Raw genomic sequence first — 7,500 nt, 5'->3', positions numbered from 1 at the left:
GATTGGGCTACTGAAAACATACTGTTTGGGCACGTCTGCTGTGTATGCGGACATGATGGAGGAGGTGGAAACCATTCATTTCAATAATCACCTAATTACCAGGATGTAGCCTACTGTTAATACCACATCTGCAGGATACAAGAGCATCCTCTGTGATCACGCTTACGGCGACAGTGCATGGGTGTGTGTGCGTGTGTGTGTGTGTGTGAGTGTGAGTGTGTGTGTGTGAGTGTGTGTGTGTGTGTGTGTGTGTGTGTGAGAGAGAGAGAGATAGGTTGTGTGTGTGTTGTGAGCATCTCTTCTTCCCTCACCATCTGCTGTTCATTAACAGTGATGTCCGCGGGGGTTCTGTTAAAATGTAGCTTTGATTCAGAGGAAGGGAGAAATACATAATGACTACATTGGTATAACACAACATACATTGACACTTAACTATATAAACGTTTCCATTTATTATTTAAATTAAACATTTTGTTTCACTTAATAGCACCATTATATTACTTTCCATGTATTTGTGACAGCCAAATTGACACTAATAAGCATACATGTTGGCACTGATGAACATTTAACTTTTAACATGGCTGATCATCGTCAGTGTAAGTTGTCTGACTCATCTTCATCACCTTCCTCATGTAGCAATTAGGTCTTCCATCCAAGACTCGAACAAGCTCAGCCCTGCTTATTCTCACTCCTCTGCCAGCAGCATAACAAGACGGTTCGCACACCCCGTCCATTAATTCCCACTGTGTCTCCACCACAAAGTGCTTCTTCTAGATTCGCAGAAATGCACAATCATGAAGTCCAAAGCTGCACTGTGTGGTAAAAATGGAAGTAAATTAGTTTGCAGAGAGCTCATCGTAACTCCGCTGGGACATTAAAGACAGGCTGTTAAAGTGATGTATCACTGTGACCCGGCTGATGAGTTCCCTCTCTGCGGAGGAGAGTTAATGGAGGTGAGTTCATCTCTGAGTCCAGATTAACTTTCAGATTAACGTCCTGACATCCTCCCCAGACTCTGCTGTCAGGTGGACAAATGAGCAAAGGATGAGTCCGTGACAAGATGGGTGGGTGACAGGATGGGTCTGTGACAGGATGGGTGGGTGACAGGATGGGTCTGTGACAGGATGGGTGGGTGACAGGATGGGTCTGTGACAGGATGAGTCTGTGACAGGATGGGTCTGTGACAGGATGGGTCTGTGACAGGATGGGTCTGTGACAGGATGGGTCTGTGACAGGATGGGTGGGTGACAGGATGGGTCTGTGACAGGATGGGTGGGTGACAGGATGAGTCCGTAACAGGATGGGTCTGTGACAGGATGGGTGGGTGACAGGATGGGTCTGTGACAGGATGGGTGGGTGACAGGATGAGTCCGTAACAGGATGGGTGGGTGACAGGATGGGTGGGTGACAGGATGGGTCTGTGACAGGATGGGTGGGTGACAGGATGGGTCTGTAACAGGATGGGTCTGTAACAGGATGGGTGGGTGACAGGATGGGTGGGTGACAGGATGGGTCTGTGACAGGATGGGTGGGTGACAGGATGGGTCTGTGACAGGATGGGTCTGTGACAGGATGGGTCTGTGACAGGATGGGTCTGTGACAGGATGGGTGAGTGACAGGATGGGTCTGTGACAGGATGGGTCCGTAACAGGATGGGTGGGTGACAGGATGGGTCTGTGACAGGATGGGTCCGTAACAGGATGGGTGGGTGACAGGATGGGTCTGTGACAGGATGGGTCTGTGACAGGATGGGTGGGTGACAGGATGGGTGTGTGACAGGATGGGTCTGTGACAGGATGGGTGGGTGACAGGATGGGTCTGTGACAGGATGGGTGGGTGACAGGATGGGTCTGTGACAGGATGGGTGGGTGACAGGATGGGTCTGTGACAGGATGGGTGGGTGACAGGATGAGTCCGTAACAGGATGGGTCTGTGACAGGATGGGTGGGTGACAGGATGGGTGGGTGACAGGATGGGTGGGTGACAGGATGGGTCTGTGACAGGATGGGTCTGTGACAGGATGGGTGGGTGACAGGATGGGTGGGTGACAGGATGGGTGGGTGACAGGATGGGTCTGTGACAGGATGGGTGGGTGACAGGATGGGTGGGTGACAGGATGGGTGGGTGACAGGATGGGTCTGTGACAGGATGGGTGGGTGACAGGATGGGTCTGTGACAGGATGAGTCTGTGACAGGATGGGTGGGTGACAGGATGGGTGGGTGACAGGATGGGTGGGTGACAGGATGGGTGGGTGACAGGATGGGTGGGTGAACTGGATGGGTGGGTGACAGGATGGGTCTGTGACAGGGGCTCAGCCACAGGGGGTCCAGCCACTGTCTCCGGTTTGGCTGACGGGGTGGAAGATTCAGAGGAGGCATTTTGGATTTCAAGACAGTTTTGCAGTCATAGTTTGTGTCCATATATTGTTTGTATACTTTTATTGGTAGAGACATTTGAAATGAGCGTACATGGTCTTGGATTCAGTTTCGCTTTTGACAGTTCACTTCCATCACATGACAATGAGAACGTCTTCTGTCCCAATTGAAGTAAAGCCACATTGGCGCCGCCCTCAAGGACGTATACAAACAAATCCCCCTGGTGGAAAACACGGGAAGTACCTGTGTAAGCACTTACAGCTAATCATTGGTTAGAGGCGATGGCTCTATTGTGAGTATTGTGTAGTGGAGGCGTATGGATGGAAAGTTCCTGCCTACCTTCCGTGGCGTGCCCCCCCTCCAGATAGTACCTGCCAGGACCTGCAGAGGCCCACATGGTACCAGTCAGGACCTGTAGAGGCCCACCCAGCCCCCCTCCGCACGCTCTCACAGGGAGAGGATGGAAATACCCACCAAAAACAGCAACACAAGAAGATGTGTGTGTGGGGGGGGGGGCATGTGGGGTGTGTGCTAAATGAGAAGATGTGTGTGTGTGTGTGGGGGGGGGGGGGGTGTGTGCTAAATGAGAAGAGTGTGTGTGTGTGTGTGTGGGGTGTGTGTGTGTGTGTGTGTGTGTGTGTGTGTGTGTGTGTGTGTGTGTGCTAAATGAGAAGATGTGTGTGTGTGTGTGTGTGTGTGGGGGGGGGGGTGCTAAATGTCAATGTGTGCTTGAGGTGGGATATGCCTGATAGACAAGGTATTATTATTTGTTTTCCCCATGCGAGGAATAGAACAGCCAATATTCTGTCTGTGAAATGCATCCTGCTGTAACTTGTGAGTACATCTTGTAAAAAAGTCTAAATATGATACTGTAGGCGTGGAAGGAGATAACCTGTAAAACCAGGTATCTAGTCTCTCCATGCCTGGATGCCCCTCGAATTCGACAAGAAAGAACTGTAGCAAAGTGCAAAGAGAGAGAGGTAGAGAGAGAGAGAGAGAGAGGTAGAGAGAAAGAGAGAGAGAGAGAGAGAGGTAGAGAGAAAGAGAGAGAAGAGAGGCAAGCTAACCCATACTGTAGGCCATTTGAGAGCCCTGGCATCTCTGCTGTGTTCTCCATACAGAGGTTTTTTGTATCGGAGTTGGAAAAATCTAAACTACAAAGTGGGGGTGAACACAGCTCTCTAAGACACAAAGCTCTCATTGACACAAGCGAACCGCCACCTCAACCCAAATGTCAGAATTAAATGTCCGATGATTGTTTCTGCCTCCCCTCTATTACGCATCTGGCGTTACAGTAAACACAATCACCGCCCCGTCTCAGAGCTAGAGAACGAAGACGAATTCACCGGAGGCGAGGAATGTTCTATACCCTTCTTCCATGAACCCGCCTCATAAAACACTTCATGGGTTTTGGCCACTGTTGCACTGCTGGGGCAGGTTGCCAGGTATTCACCCACAACCCCCCTTCAGCGGGCACAGAGTATACTTGGTTCTCAGCTATCAAAAGGCTGATGTGGTTCAGTAGAACGTGACAGATAGAACAGATAGAACGTGGGGTGCTGATAATAGTTTTTCCAACGGCAGGGTTGGCTGGGGACAGGGATGAGGAGACAGAGAAAAGAAGGGACAGAACGAGAGTGACAGGGAGAGAAAAACAGGGCGAGGGGGACTGAGTCACGGTCCCCTGATGTAACGTAGACGTGTGAGGTCACCCTGTCCTGGAGACGCATGAGTAGGAAGGGATGGAAAGAGCTGATCAGAAGAGGAGGAGTGGAAGAAGGAGGAATCTCTGTCACACTGAACAATATGAGACTGTCGACTTTGTCATTGTCTGCAGCGTCTGCCCTTTGAAGGGCACTGGGGACAAGCAGCAGCGTTCTGTGGGACTCATTGTCCCTTATACACAGTCTGCTTATGTATCATGTGGATGGGACAGAGACTAGTGATGGGATAGGACAGACTAGCTAGTGATGGGATAGGACAGACTAGCTAGTGATGGGATAGGACAGACTAGCTAGTGATGGGATAGGACAAAGTGATGTGATGTGATAGGATAAGAGATTGTCAGCAGCCAGTCTCTCGACCGCTAGCCAGCTGCTAGAGGTCCTCCGTCGGCTCGTTGGTGGCGTGGCTCACACTGCACCCCCCTCCCCACACACTGCACCCCCCTCCCCACACACTGCACCCCCCTCCCCACACACTGCACCCCCCTCCCCTCACACTGCACCCCCCTCCCCTCACACTGCACCCCCCTCCCCACACACTGCACCCCCCTCCCCACACACTGCACCCCCCTCCCCACACACTGCACCCCCCTCCCCACACACTGCACCCCCCTCCCCACACACTGCACCCCCCTCCCCACACACTGCATGCTAATGCGCCCTCTACATTGCTATGCTAATGCATGTAATATTGCTAATAATGCATGCAATAAAGATGTGTGAACTTTTTTATTTGTATTTATTTAAAGTAGCACATGAACATAACACAGATGAATGCAATACTCGTAAAAGGAGACAGGTAAAGAATATTTTCAAAAACATCATAACGAACATGCAGCACATACAGTTAAAAAACAACAACAATGTAAAATCAGCATAGACATAAAGTACACTATGGACAGGATATGATACATTATGGAGATGGGCACCATATGGTAGGCTACTGCTAAACTGCTGTGTACTGGGTTTGAGCTAATGAGCCACCATTGCCCAGTTCCTCTCTGACGTTAATCTACCTGCCGTTCTCTGCAAGGCTGATTATGTAAAACAGTTTGTCTATTGAGCTGTTAGAGCCACAGCTAATAGATCCAGCCAGTCTAGAAGAGGAAGGACTTCACATTCCTTCATTGGGCACACAAGTCAACGGTACTGTCTGTGTATTGTGTCGTTTCAGGTAACTTTGGTGCCCATTCTACTGGAGGGTTTGTGGAGAGCTTCTCAGGTTCACGTCTGCAGGTTCTGTCTTGGAGAAAGATCCCAATTCCAAGTAAGTAAAGTTAGAACTGGAGCATTTTGTCCCGGGACAATACAAGAGCACATTGTGCAGGTTCAGACAGCACCGTCAGATGAACGTTTGACTCATTGTTGTGGAGTAAAGAGTCAGTGCCCACTGACTGAAAAACTCAAACATTTGGATGTTTTATCTGGCTACCCACCTGATTTGCTACGCGATCTCTTTGAAGGTGATTGTACCTTTAGAGTTAGCACTGTGCCTAAAAGCCTTTATCAAAGGGAAATATTTCACGCTAAACTAAATAAGTTAATTAAAGAGTTTCCATACAGATGGGCAGATAAAACAGAAGCAACACAACCACTTCCATTGACATTTGCTGCAAAAAAAAAACGGTTGGTGGGAAAATAGGGCTTTGCTTCGTCTCCTTCCCCTGAGAGTTGGAGAAAGAATACCAGAGAATGACCCAACATGGCTGGTCCTTCTGAACCTTAAGGACATAGTTGAACTTGTCCTTTCTCCTGTTCATACACACTCAACTATTTCCTTCCTTGAAAGCAAGATTTCTGAGCGTCGTTGCAGATTCCTGGAAGCCCTCAGGAACAACGTATCGCAAAGCATCATTTTCTAGAGCGCTACTCACATCTGATATAGGCTTGTGGTCCACTTGTGTCTTTGTGGACTATGTGCTTTGAAGCTAAACACAGCTTCTTCAAGCGGCATACCCACAACTTCTGAAACATTCTATTAATCGATTGTAGTGTTAGATAGTAAAACTATTAAATGATATTAGGCGTATAGCTTCACATCTCAGTGTGTGTGCACTGTGTTCTTTGCCAGTCTTTCTTGTTAACCACAAGAGATGAACGAGGCTGCAAGCTATCAGATCCATGCAGGTGATTAGCAATGCAAAGCACCTCCATCAAGACCAGCCCTCAGGGACCTCAGTGTGGGTGTGAGGAGAATTCATTGTGGACAAGCTATAATTGCTATAAGCACAATGATATAATAGACCAGCTTTTTCATTCTTCAAACTTTCCTTCCCCTGTCCGCTGTGCTCGGGGAGACGCTCTGTATGGAGACAGCAGGACGCTCTGTGTTTGCTCAACAGCGTTGAGCTGAATGTTAATGAGGTATAGATGCAGCTCGACTGGGAGAAGTCTGGATTTGCTGTTGTCGTCTTCATGCTGAGCACCATCTCAAGCCGATCTTGTTTTTGGGATACTTGGTATTCATCCACGCACGCGCACACACACACACACACACACACACACACACACACACACACACACACACACACACACTCAAAAGCTATAGCAATGTTTTACAAGCCGTGTGAGAAATGATACAAGCCGTGTGAGAAATGACCTGAGGCAGCGATCGGAGGATGACCATCAATAGCACAGCAGCAGCTGCCCTGTCAGCATAAAACTGACTGATGAGTGACCAGGAACTTTGCCAATTCCCCCCCCCCTCCCTACACAAATCTGCATGCACGGCTTTGTCCCGCTGGGGAGGGCCAGATAAAAAAAGGCAGGGAGCCAATCACATGAAAGGACTCCAGAACAAGAGAGTGCACCGCCACATCCTGTGACCTCTGAGGCACCGTTGGAGATGTGTAAACACTGTTACGAGATTCCCAGCATTTACAGAACAACAGTGGAGAGAGGGGGGGGGGGGGGGCGGGGGGGGGGTTTGTGTGCAGTCAGACAGACTGGTTTGTGTGGGAACCTGACAGGCTGATTGTGTGGAACCTGATGGAACCTGATGGAACCTGACTGGCTGATTGTGTGGAACCTGATGGAACCTGATGGAACCTGATGGAACCTGACAGGCTGATTGTGTGGAACCTGATGGAACCTGATGGAACCCGACAGGCTGATTGTGTGGAACCTGATGGAACCTGATGGAACCTGATGGAACCTGACAGGATGATTGTGTGGAACCTGATGGAACCTGATGGAACCTGACTGCCCCAGCCTCCATTCACAGGGCTGCTCTTGTTTCCCGTGGTTGCTATGGACGCTGGTTGTTCCCAGACCAGGGGAACCATGGCAGCAGCGACACGCTGGTCACCGTCCTGCTGGTCACCGTCCTGCTGGTCACCGTCCTGCTGGTCACCGTCCTGCTGGTCACCCTGACCCGTTTGTGCCAACCCACCCCAGGCCG

The 7,500-nt window shown here is 49.8% G+C and overlaps 1 pseudogene across 1 annotated transcript in view; it reads right to left on the bottom strand.

Moving 5' to 3' along the window:
* The window catches only part of LOC311327670 (von Willebrand factor A domain-containing protein 1-like), a 12,519-nt pseudogene extending 9,746 nt beyond the window's left edge, over window positions 1–2,773 (bottom strand). Inside the window, exon 1 of the transcript in view lies at window positions 2,716–2,773. The product of the transcript in view is annotated as a von Willebrand factor A domain-containing protein 1-like (transcript). The remainder of the gene's footprint in view (window positions 1–2,715) is intronic.
* Window positions 2,774–7,500: the final 4,727 nt, after the last annotated feature.

The sequence above is a fragment of the Borostomias antarcticus genome (assembly GCF_949987555.1).
Source record: "Borostomias antarcticus genome assembly, chromosome: 33".
In the NCBI taxonomy this organism is placed as follows: Eukaryota; Metazoa; Chordata; class Actinopteri; order Stomiiformes; family Stomiidae; genus Borostomias; species Borostomias antarcticus.
This window is presented reverse-complemented; position numbering and strand designations above follow the sequence as displayed.